Source organism: Bombina bombina, chromosome 8, assembly GCF_027579735.1.
Source record: "Bombina bombina isolate aBomBom1 chromosome 8, aBomBom1.pri, whole genome shotgun sequence".
NCBI classification, from domain to species: domain Eukaryota; kingdom Metazoa; phylum Chordata; class Amphibia; order Anura; family Bombinatoridae; genus Bombina; species Bombina bombina.
In genome coordinates this window covers 17,681,145-17,693,754 of record NC_069506.1, presented here as the reverse complement: position 1 = coordinate 17,693,754, position 12,610 = coordinate 17,681,145, and positions in this window count along the sequence as shown.

The window sequence follows — 12,610 nt, the reverse complement described above, 5'->3', positions numbered from 1 at the left end:
TGGTGTCTGCACTGTTTGTTATTTGTTTTGTTTAAAACTAAACGAATACTAAATTTAGTTGAACCTTTATATTCGTTTTCATTAAAACAAATTTAAATGTTTCAAAGCCACAGGTAAAAAGTTCATCTGTAGCTAAAATACCTTAAGGTTAACCCGATCCTCTTCTTGCCAGAACTATAGCCACAATAACTGCGGCTTAACTCTCTTGGTTCCCAGGACCGGCCTTAACTTTAGTGCAGGTCCTGGGAGCTGAGCGCATTAAGCCTCCTGCTAGCTTGACCGGCTCTTGCAAGAAGAAGATTGGAATAGCGCGGTCTCCAGAGCCTGTTAAAGTAACTATTAACCCCTTAAAGAAATAAAGGAAATGAATGAATACTGACGATTTTCATGAGTAATTTTTTGTTTTCTTTAAATTTCTTTGTGCATTTATTCAGATATTTGTTTTGTTAAAATGCAAATGAAAATCTGATTATTGGAATGAATGCACATCTCTATGAACTAATAAATAAGGTACCAATGTCAAGATTTCAAGATGGCTGTATGAGTTGACAATATTGACTGATCCCTTGCTGAACTTGGTTTATTTGGCAAAAAAGTACAAAATGCATGATATTTTAGACAGATATTCCCAGTGATAACACGAATAACATAATTGAAAGCTGTGATAACATGACATTGGACGTTTTAAGTTTTTATGAACTTCATTGATGTTCATATTTTGGGAATGTGTATGTGGATATTTATTTATTTAAACACAACACTTTTGGTTCTTTACAATTGTTTTGAAAGTGAGTGCGTGTTTTGCATTACAAGGGGCTGGTTATTGCTCCCACAAGCTTGTGATAGCGCAATATTGCCCTCCATTCGTAATCTAGGCCTTAGTTAATAAATATGATCTGTTAACTTAATGAGACCACATGACAATGGACGTTTCAAGCACACACAGTGGTCTTGCTTAGATTTTTTTAATTTCACTCGTAAATCACTGATGTTCATCTTTTGGGAATGAATATGTGGATATTTATTTATTGAAAATTAATTAACACTTTTGCTACCTTAAAAATTATTACAGAACCTGAGAAGCCAACAGCCCCAGGCGAGAAGATTGAAAGTGAGTGGGTTTTGTATATCAAATCAATGTTTAACTTCAGCTTAACAGGGGCATTATTTTAAATGTCTGTAATTAGACATAACGGCAACGCCTGACAGATAATTGTACAGCACTGATCATGATCTTCATACATGTATTTGTAAATATTTGTTTATGTTCAATTATTTAAAAAAAATGTTACATCATGTAGGTACTCTTTTTTATTTTATTATTTGGTGTAAAAATATGCTTCGTATGTTAAACCTAAATCTAGTTGTAGATAAGTTAGAGAATTATTTTATGGGAAACTAAAAGATAAGGTTTAAGTGTCATGAGTTTTAAGATGGGTGTGCGAGTTAACAATTTTGACTCATCCCACTAGCCTTGCAGAACTTCTTTTATTTGCAAAGTACAAATGACATGATATTTTAGACAAACATTTCACTAATTACTATGCAGTGATAACTTAATAAGACCTTATGGCAATGAACATTACAGTGAATATTTAAAGGGACATTAAAAACTCTGAGATGTTAATATAAAATGATAAATCGTATATATATATAAAAAAATCTGCCATATACTTTAATTATTTGTTTTGCCCCCTTTCCTTTAATTCCATTCTGAAATTGTGAGCTTTTCAGTTCCTGTTAGAAATGGAAGTGCAGAACACTTTTATATTCCACACAGCCATTGGCTACACACTCTAGTGACCTATTTATAACTGTCTCTAATTGGCCACAGCAGAGAAGGTAACCTAAGTTACAACACGGCAGCTCCCATTGCTTTATAGACACTTAGGCCTAGATTTGGAGTTCGGCGGTAAAAGGGCTGTTAACGCTCCGCGGGCTTTTTTCTGGCCGCACCATAAATTTAACTCTGGTATCGAGAGTTCAAACAAATGCTGCGTTAGGCTCCAAAAAAGGAGCGTAGAGCATTTTTACCGCAAATGCAACTCTCGATACCAGAGTTGCTTACGGACGCGGCCGGCATCAAAAACGTGCTCGTGCACGATTCCCCCATAGGAAACAATGGGGCTGTTTGAGCTGAAAAAAAACCTAACACCTGCAAAAAAGCAGCGTTCAGCTCCTAAAGCAGCCCCATTGTTTCCTATGGGGAAACACTTCCTCCGTCTGCACCTAACACTCTAACATGTACCCCGAGTCTAAACACCCCTAACCTTACACTTATTAACCTCTAATCTGTCGCCCCCGCTATCGCTGACCCCTGCATTACACTTTTAACCCCTAATCTGCCGCTCCGTAAACCGCCGCAACCTACGTTATCCCTATGTACCCCTAATCTGCTGCCCTAACATCGCCGACCCCTATGTTATATTTATTAACCCCTAATCTGCCCCCCACAACGTCGCCGACACCTACCTACACTTATTAACCCCTAATCTGCCGAGCGGACCTGAGCGCTACTATAATAAAGTTATTAACCCCTAATCCGCCTCACTAACCCTATCATAAATAGTATTAACCCCTAATCCGCCTCACTAACCCTATCATAAATAGTATTAACCCCTAATCTGCCCTCCCTAACATCGCCGACACCTACCTTCAATTATTAACCCCTAATCTTCCGACCGGAGCTCACCGCTATTCTAATAAATGTATTAACCCCTAAAGCTAAGTCTAACCCTAACACTAACACCCCCCTAACTTAAATATAATTTACATCTAACGAAATAAATTAACTCTTATTAAATTAATTATTCCTATTTAAAGCTAAATACTTACCTGTAAAATAAATCCTAATATAGCTACAATATAAATTATAATTATATTGTAGCTATTTTAGGATTAATATTTATTTTACAGGTAACTTTGTATTTATTTTAACCAGGTACAATAGCTATTAAATAGTTAAGAACTATTTAATAGCTAAAATAGTTAAAATAATAACAAATTTACCTGTAAAATAAATCCTAACCTAAGTTACAAATAAACCTAACACTACCCTATCAATAAAATAATTAAATAAATTACCTACAATTACCTACAATTAACCTAACACTACACTATCAATAAATTAATTAAACACAATTGCTACAAATAAATACAATTAAATAAACTATCTAAAGTACAAAAAATAAAAAAGAACTAAGTTACAAAAAATAAAAAAATATTTACAAACATAAGAAAAATATTACAACAATTTTAAACTAATTACACCTACTCTAAGCCCCCTAATAAAATAACAAAGCCCCCCAAAATAAAAAATTCCCTACCCTATTCTAAATTAAAAAAGTTACAAGCTCTTTTACCTTACCAGCCCTGAACAGGGCCCTTTGCGGGGCATGCCCCAAGAAGTTCAGCTCTTTTGCCTGTAAAAAAAAACATACAATACCCCCCCCCCAACATTACAACCCACCACCCACATACCCCTAATCTAACCCAAACCCCCCTTAAATAAACCTAACACTAAGCCCCTGAAGATCTTCCTACCTTGTCTTCACCATCCAGGTTCACCGATCCGTCCTGAAGAGCTCCTCCGATGTCCTGATCCAAGCCCAAGCGGGGGGCTGAAGAGGTCCATGATCCGGTCAAAGTCTTCATCCAAGCGGGGCAGAAGAGGATCTTCCATCCGATTGAAGTCATCATCCAGGCGGCATCTTCTATGGTCTTCCATCCGGAGCGAAGCGGCAGGATCCTGAAGACCCCCAGCGCGGAACATCCATCCGGACCGACGACTGAACGACGAATGACGGTTCCTTTAAGGGACGTCATCCAAGATGGCGTCCCTCGAATTCCGATTGGCTGATAGGATTCTATCAGCCAATCGGAATTAAGGTAGGAATTTTCTGATTGGCTGATGGAATCAGCCAATCAGAATCAAGTTCAATCCGATTGGCTGATCCAATCAGCCAATCAGATTGAGCTCGCATTCTATTGGCTGTTCCGATCAGCCAATAGAATGCAAGCTCAATCTGATTGGCTGATTGGATCGGCCAATCGGATTGAACTAGATTCTGATTGGCTGATTCCATCAGCCTATCAGAAAATTCCTACCTTAATTCCGATTGGCTGATAGAATCCTATCAGCCAATCGGAATTCGAGGGACGCCATCTTGGATGACGTCCCTTAAAGGAACCGTCATTAGTCGGGAGACATCGGAAGAAGAGGATGGATCCGCGTCGCCTGCTTCAAGATGGACCCGCTCCGCACCGGATGGAAGAAGATCGAAGATGCCGCTTGGAGAAGATGTTTGCCGGTCCGGATGTCCTCTTCTTGCCGGATAGGAGGAAGACTTTGGAGCCTCTTCTGGACCTCTTCAGCACCGGATTATGGATCGCCAACCCCCGCTTGGGTTGGATGAAGATCTTGGAGCCAGGACGGATCGGTGATACCTGGATGGTGAAGACAAGGTAGGAAGATCTTCAGGGGCTTAGTGTTAGGTTTATTTAAGGGGGGTTTGGGTTAGATTAGGGGTATGTGGGTGGTGGGTTGTAATGTTGGGGGGGGGGGGTATTGCATGTTTTTTTTTACAGGCAAAAGAGCTGAACTTCTTGGGGCATGCCCCGCAAAGGGCCCTGTTCAGGGCTGGTAAGGTAAAAGAGCTTGTAACTTTTTTAATTTAGAATAGGGTAGGGAATTTTTTATTTTGGGGGTGTTTGTTATTTTATTAGGGGGCTTAGAGTAGGTGTAATTAGTTTAAAATTGTTGTAATATTTTTCTTATGTTTGTAAATATTTTTTTATTTTCTGTAACAGTTCTTTTTTATTTTTTGTACTTTAGCTAGTTTATTTAATTGTATTTATTTGTAGCAATTGTGTTTAATTAATTTATTGATAGTGTAGTGTTAGGTTAATTGTAGGTAATTGTAGGTAGTTTATTTAATTATTTTATTGATAGGGTAGTGTTAGGTTTAATTATATCTTAGGTTAGGATTTACTTTACAGGTAAATTTGTAATTATTTTAACTAGGTAACTATTAAATAGTTCTTAACTATTTAATAGCTATTGTACCTGGTTAAAATAAATACAAAGTTGCCTGTAAAATAAATATTAATCCTAAAATAGCTATAATATAATTATAATTTATATTGTAGCTATATTATGGTTTATTTTACAGGTAAGTATTTAGCTTTAAATAGGATTAATTTATTTAATAAGAGTTAATTTATTTCGTTAGATGTAAATTATATTTAAGTTAGGGGGGTGTTAGTGTTAGGGTTAGACTTAGCTTTAGGGGTTAATACATTTATTAGAATAGCGGTGAGCTCCGATCGGAAGATTAGGGGTTAATAATTGAAGGTAGGTGTCGGCGATGTTAGGGAGTGCAGATTAGGGGTTAATACTATTTATGATATGGTTAGTGAGGCGGATTAGGGGCTAATAACTTTATTATAGTAGCGCTCAGGTCCGCTCGGCAGATTAGGAGTTAATAAGTGTAGGTAGGTGTCGGCGACGTTGAGGGGGGCAGATTAGGGGTTAATAAATATAATATAGGGGTCGGCGGTGTTAGGGGCAGCAGATTAGGGGTACATAGGGATAACGTAGGTGGCGGCGCTTTGCGGTCGGAAGATTAGGGGTTAATTATTTTAAGTAGCTGGCGGCGATGTTGTGGGGGGCAGATTAGGGGTTAATAAATGTAATATAGGGGTCGGCGGGGTTAGGGGCAGCAGATTAGGGGTACATAAGTATAACGTAGGTGGCGGTCGGCAGATTAGGGGTTAAAATTTTTAATCGAGTGGCGGCGATGTGGGGGGAGCTCGGTTTAGGGGTACATAGGTAGTTTATGGGTGTTAGTGTACTTTAGAGTACAGTAGTTAAGAGCTTTATAAACCGGCGTTAGCCAGAAAGCTCTTAACTCCTGCTATTTTCAGGCGGCTGAAGTTTTGTCGTTAGAGCTCTAACGCTCACTGCTGAAACGACTCTAAATACCGGCGTTAGAAAGATCCCATTGAAAAGATAGGCTACGCAAATGGCGTAGGGGGATCTGCGGTATGGAAAAGTCGCGGCTGCAAAGTGAGCGTTAGACCCTTTAATCACTGACTCCAAATACCAGCGGGCGGCCAAAACCAGCGTTAGGAGCCTCTAACGCTGGTTTTGACGGCTACCGCCGAACTCCAAATCTAGGCCTAAAACTTTACACTTATTTCATCAATATTTAAACTAATGAAGCTTTAAAAATACATCTGCATGTTATTCTCAGACTAATCTTTTCTTTATTTAGTTTAATGTCCCTTTATAGTGCACACAGAGATTTTGCTTAAATGTTGAGAATTTCACCCAATGTATAATACTGATCTTCATCTTTTTTGAATGAATATGTGGATATTTATTAATAGAAATATTAACACTTTTGCTTCTTTACAATTATTTACAGAACCTAAGAAGCCAACAGCACCAGGAGAGAAGATTGGAAGTGAGTGAGGATTTTGTTTCTCATCGCATCTCTTTTCATGCGAGCCTTCAGGTTCGCCTGAAACAGGAGTTAAGAAGCAGTGGTCTTAAGACCGCTGCTCCTTAACTCGTCCACCACCTCTGAGGCGACAGACAGAAATCAGCCCGATCTGATATGATCAGGTTGATTGACACCCCCTGCTGCTGCATTTATCGATGTGCGGCGGACATTAGTAAATTGGCCCCTATGCGTCATAATCTACTATTTTATTTATTTTATTAGTCATTATATAAAACAAATCCTGCTCTTATTACACTATGTTCTAGTTATATTATGGAAACTTATAGATAGAGGTGTTATAATTGTCATCATGGCTCTATCAGTTGACATTTTTGAATGATCACACTAGACTTGCTAAACTTGCTATATTTTACTAAAAAAGTGCGACATAGATTAAACTTTATTCAAACACACCCATAATGAATATGCAGTGATAACTTAAGGGGAACACGATGACAATGGATGTTTTTTTCCCAAGGTTTTTAAGAAAAGGATATTTTAGGCAAATCTATATCTTACAAAACAACAGTCGCTTAGATCTAGAATTTCACCAAATATACATCACCATGCTTCATTTAGGGAATGGGAAAATTTAGATTTTTGCTTCTTTACAATTGTTTACAGAACCTGAGGCGCCAACAGCCCCAGGCGAGAAGATAGAAAGTGAGTGCGTGTTTTGTATCGCAAATCCTCTCATATACGCATCAAATAATGTTTGATTCCAGATTAACAAGCCATAATTAAATCCATGATTCGGATGAACTAATTTCAGTTTAGAAAGTGTAATACAGTGCTTAAATTATGAAACCTACAACACTCTCCAAGCGTTAGCTACGGATCTGTGGCCCCTTCTATCAGGGGTAATAATCTCTCTCTCTCTCTCTCTCTCTCTCTCTCTCTCTCTCTCTCTATATATATATATATATATATATATATATATATTTATATATATATGTGTGTGTGCGTCCAGCTTTAGTTCAATCTTACTTGTAGGTTTTCAAAATGTGTGTGTGTGTATATATATATAATTCAAAAAAGAGCACTCTCACCACAACAGGAAATGTCAGGGTACCAACGGTTGAATATAATAGATAAGAGGCGGTACTCACTGGTCTTTCCATAGTGTACTTTAATATAACAAAGTGACCCCGAAACGTCACTTTGTTATATTAAAGTACACTTTGGAAAGACCAGTGAGTACCGCCTCTTATCTATGTTATATATATATATATATATATATATATATATATATATGTGTGTGTGTGTGTAAGTGTTGCATTGATATAATGTTAGATATATATTTTTTTTTTAAATAGGACCTGGAACACCAAGTACAGGGATTAAAAGTAAGTTATAGTTGCATCTGATTATTTGTGTAATATTTATAAAGGAAAAAAATAAAAATAATTGATTGGGAAAAATCCATAAGTAAGATACAGTGACATTTTCCTCTTTAGAAGATAGAAATCTCGTAGTGCTGATAGATTATTAACTCTCACCTTGTGAGAGTTGTGGGCTTTTGTAAAACCAGACTGTTAGTGAGAGCACATAGTACAATACAAGTTGAAAGTATCAGACAATTGTACTTCATTGATCGGGATATTTGTTGTTGTATATATACATACTAGGTAACGTAACATGAATTAAACATGTATATAGCATTGTTTACAGAACCTAAAGAGCCAACAGCTTCTGGGGAAAAGATAACAAGTGAATATATGCTCTGTGTCCTAGGAGTATATCAAATAGATGTTATTTGACTAAAATTATTTATAAGTAAAAATGTAAATGTCTTCTCTAAAAATAGTAAAAAACAAGTGTTTCTCCTATTCATTTACAGTACATATAATATGAAACCAACACTGCCATACATTTCGGAAAATCTTATATATTAGTAATTCATACTAAATATTAAATTTAACAAAATCTGTCCCTCTAGTTTTGTGTGTATATATATATATTTATACACACACATCACACATATCTTTTATGTAAAGTAATTCTGTAGGTTTCACTGTCTGAATTCTGCATCTGCTATCCATATTTATCATTGCACAAGTGCATAGTTTTACCTTATGTATATATGACATGCAAATTTAAAGGGACAGTCAAGTCCAAAAAAATCTTTCATGTTTCAAATAGGGCATGTAATTTTAAAAACCTTTCCAATTTACTTTTATTTTCAATTTTGCTTTGTTCAGTTGGTATTCTTAGTTGAAAGCTAAACCTAAGTGGTTCATATGCTAATTTCTTAAACCTTGATGGCCGCCTCTAATCTAAATGCATTTTAATAGTTTTCACCACTAGAGGGCATTAGTTTACGTGTTTCATATAGATAACATTGAGCTCAAACACGTGAATTTACCATGGAGACAGACGGACGTGCACGCATGCACGGGAGGGCGGGGGCGGGCGCGTGCACGGGGAGGGAGCGGGTGGGAACCGCTACACTACAGAAAAAGGTTTAAAATAAATCGGTGAAAAAAGTAAAAAAACAAAAACGATAAACGATCAATGAGGTGGTGGGGGTTTGTGGTGGGGGGGGGGGTTTGGGGAAGCTACACTACAGAAAAAAAAAAACCTAAGAAAAAAAAGCCCTTTTTTGTGCAAGCTGGGTACTGGCAGACAGCTGCCAGTACCCAAGATGGCCCCCAATAAGGCAGATGGGGAAGGTTACAGAGCTGTTTTGGGGGGGATCAGGGAGGTTGGAGGCTAAGGGGGGTCCTACACAGCAGAAGAATTTTTTTTTTTTAAAACCTAAACCCCCCAAAAAGCTTTTATTTTAGTACTGGCAGACTTTCTGCCAGTACTTAAGATGGCGGGGACAATTGTGGGGTGGGGGAGGGAAGGGAGCTGTTTGGGAGGGATCAGGGGGTCTGATGTGTCAGGTGGGAGGCTGATCTCTACACTAAAGCTAAAATTAACCCTGCAAGCTCCCTACAAACTTCCTAATTAACCCCTTCACTGCTAGCCATAATACACGTGTGATGCGCAGCAGCATTTTGCGGCCTTCTAATTACCAGAAAGCAACGCCAAAATCATATATATCTGCTATTTCTGAACAAAGGGGATCCCAGAGAAGCATTTAGAACCATTTGTGCCATAATTGCACAAGCTGCTTGTAAATAATTTCAGTGAGAAACCTAAAATTGTGAAAAATTTAACGTTTTTTTTTTTTATTTGATCGCATTTGGCGGTGAAATGGTGGCATGAAATATACCAAAATGGGCCTAGATCAATACTTTGGGTTGTCTACTACACTACACTAAAGCTAAAATTAACCATACAAGCTCCCTACAAGCTCCCTAATTAACCCCTGCACTGCTGGGCATAATACATGTGTGGTGCGCAGCGGCATTTAGCGGCCTTCTAATTACCAAAAAGCAATGCCAAAGCCATATATGTCTGCTATTTCTGAACAAAGGGGATCCCAGAGAAGCATTTACAACCATTTGTGCCATAATTGCACAAGCTGTTTGTAAATAATTTCAGTGAGAAACCGAAAGTTTGTGAAAAAATTTGTGAAAAAGTGAACGATTTTTTGTATTTGATCGCATTTGGCGGTGAAATGGTGGCATGAAATATACCAAAATTGGCCTAGATCAATACTTTGGGATGTCTTCTAAAAAAAAATATATACATGTCAATGGATATTCAGAGATTCCTGAAAGATATTAGTGTTCTAATGTAACTAGCGCTAATTTTGAAAAAAAGTAGTTTGGAAATAGCAAAATGCTACTTGTATTTATGGCCCTATAACTTGCAAAAAAAGCAAAGAACATGTAAACATTGGGTATTTCTAAACTCAGGACAAAATTTAGAAACTATTTAGCATGGGTGTTTTTTGGTGGTTGTAGATGTGTAACAGATTGTGGGGGTCAAAGTTAAAAAAAGTGTGTTTTTTTCCATTTTTTCCTCATATTTTATAATTTTTTTTATAGTAAATAATAAGATATGATGACAATAATGGTATTTTTAGAAAGTTAATTTAATGGCGAGAAAAACGGTATATAATATGTGTGGGTACAGTAAATGAGTAAGAAGAAAATTACAGCTAAACACAAACACCGCAAAAATGTAAAAATAGCCTTGGACCCAAACGGACAGAAAATGGAAAAGTGCTGTGGTCATTAAGGGGTTAAAATTCTTTGTGCATTTATTCAGATATTTGTTTTGTTAAAATGCAAATGAAAATCTGATTATTGGAATGAATGCACATCTCTATAAACTAATAAATAAGGTACCAATGTCAAGATTTCAAGATGGCTGTATGAGTTGACAATATTGACTGATCCCTTGCTGACCTTGGTTTATTTGGCACAGAAGTACAAATTGCATGATATTTTAGACAGACATTCCCAGTGACAACACGAATAACATAAATGAATGCTGTGATAACATGACATTGGATGTATTAAGTTTTTATGAACTTCATTGATGTTCATATTTTGGGAATGAGTATGTGGATATTTATTTATTTAAACTTAAAATTTTTGGTTCTTTACAATTGTTTTGAAAGTGAGTGCGTGTTTTGCATCTGATATTCTCTGATATCCACATCAAACATTTAGGGCTAGATCACGCAAGGAGCTCTATAATAACGTGCCCCCCTTAAAGGGACAAATTTAAATAACCTGCCATTACAAGGGGTTGGTTAATTCTCCTGCGAGCTTGTGATAGCGCAATATTGCCCTCCATTCGTAATCTAGGCCTTAGTTAATAAATATGATCTGTTAACTTAATGAGACCACATGACAATGGACGTTTCAAGCGCACACAGTGGTCTTGCTTAGATTTTTTTAATTTCACTCGTAAATCACTGATGTTCATCTTTTGGGAATGAATATATGGATATTTATTTATTGAATATTAATTAACACTTTTGCTACTTTAAAATTTATTACAGAACCTGAGAAGCCAAAAGCCCCAGGAGAGAAGATTGAAAGTGAGTGGGTTTTGTATATCAAATCAATGTTTAACTTCATCTTAACAGGGGCATTATGTTAAATGTCTGTAATTAGACATAACGGCAACGCCTGACAGATAATTGTACATCACTGATCATGATCTTCATACATGTATTTGTAAATGTTTGTTTATGTTCAATTATTTAAAAAAAAATGTTACATCATGTAGGTACTCTTTTTTATTTTATTATTTGGTGTAAAAAAATGCTTCTTATGTTAAACCTAAATCTAGTTGTAGATAAGTTAGAGAATTATTTTATGGGAAACTAAAAGATAAGGTTTAAGTGTCATGAGTTTTAAGATGGGTGTGCGAGTTAACAATTTTGACTCATCCCACTAGCCTTGCAGAACTTGTTATATTAGCAAAGTACAAATGACATGATATTTTAGACAAACATTTCACTAATTACTATGCAGTGATAACTTAATAAGACCACATGGCAATGAAAATTACAGTAAATATTTAAAGGGACATTAAAAACTTTGAGATGTTAATATAAAATGATAAATTGCATATATATATAAGAAATCTGCAATATACTTTAATTATTTGTTTTGCCCCCTTTACTTTAATTTCATTCTGAAATTGTGAGCTTTTCCTGTTAGAAATGGAAGTGCAGAACACTTTTATATTCCACACAGCCATTGGCTACACACTCTAGTGACCTATTTATAACTGTCTCTAATTGGCCACAGCAGAGAAGGTAACCTAAGTTACAACATGGCAACTCCCCTTATTTTATAGACACTAAAACTTTACACTTATTTCATCAATATTTAAACTAATGAAGCTTTAGAAATACATCTGCATGTTATTCTCAGATTAATCTTTTCTTTATTTACTGTTTAATGTCCCTTTATAGTGCACACAGAGATCTTGCTTAAATGTTGTGAATTTCACCCAAATGTATAATACTGATCTTCATCTGTTTTGAATGAATAAGTGGATATTTATTAATAGAAATATTAACACTTTTGCTTCTTTACAATTATTTACAGAACCTAAGAAGCCAACAGCACCAGGCGAGAAGATTGGAAGTGAGTGAGGATTTTGTATCTGATATCTTCTGTTATCTACAGCAAATCATTGTTTGACTCCAGCTTAACATGGACCATGTTTTAAATGTCTGTAATTAG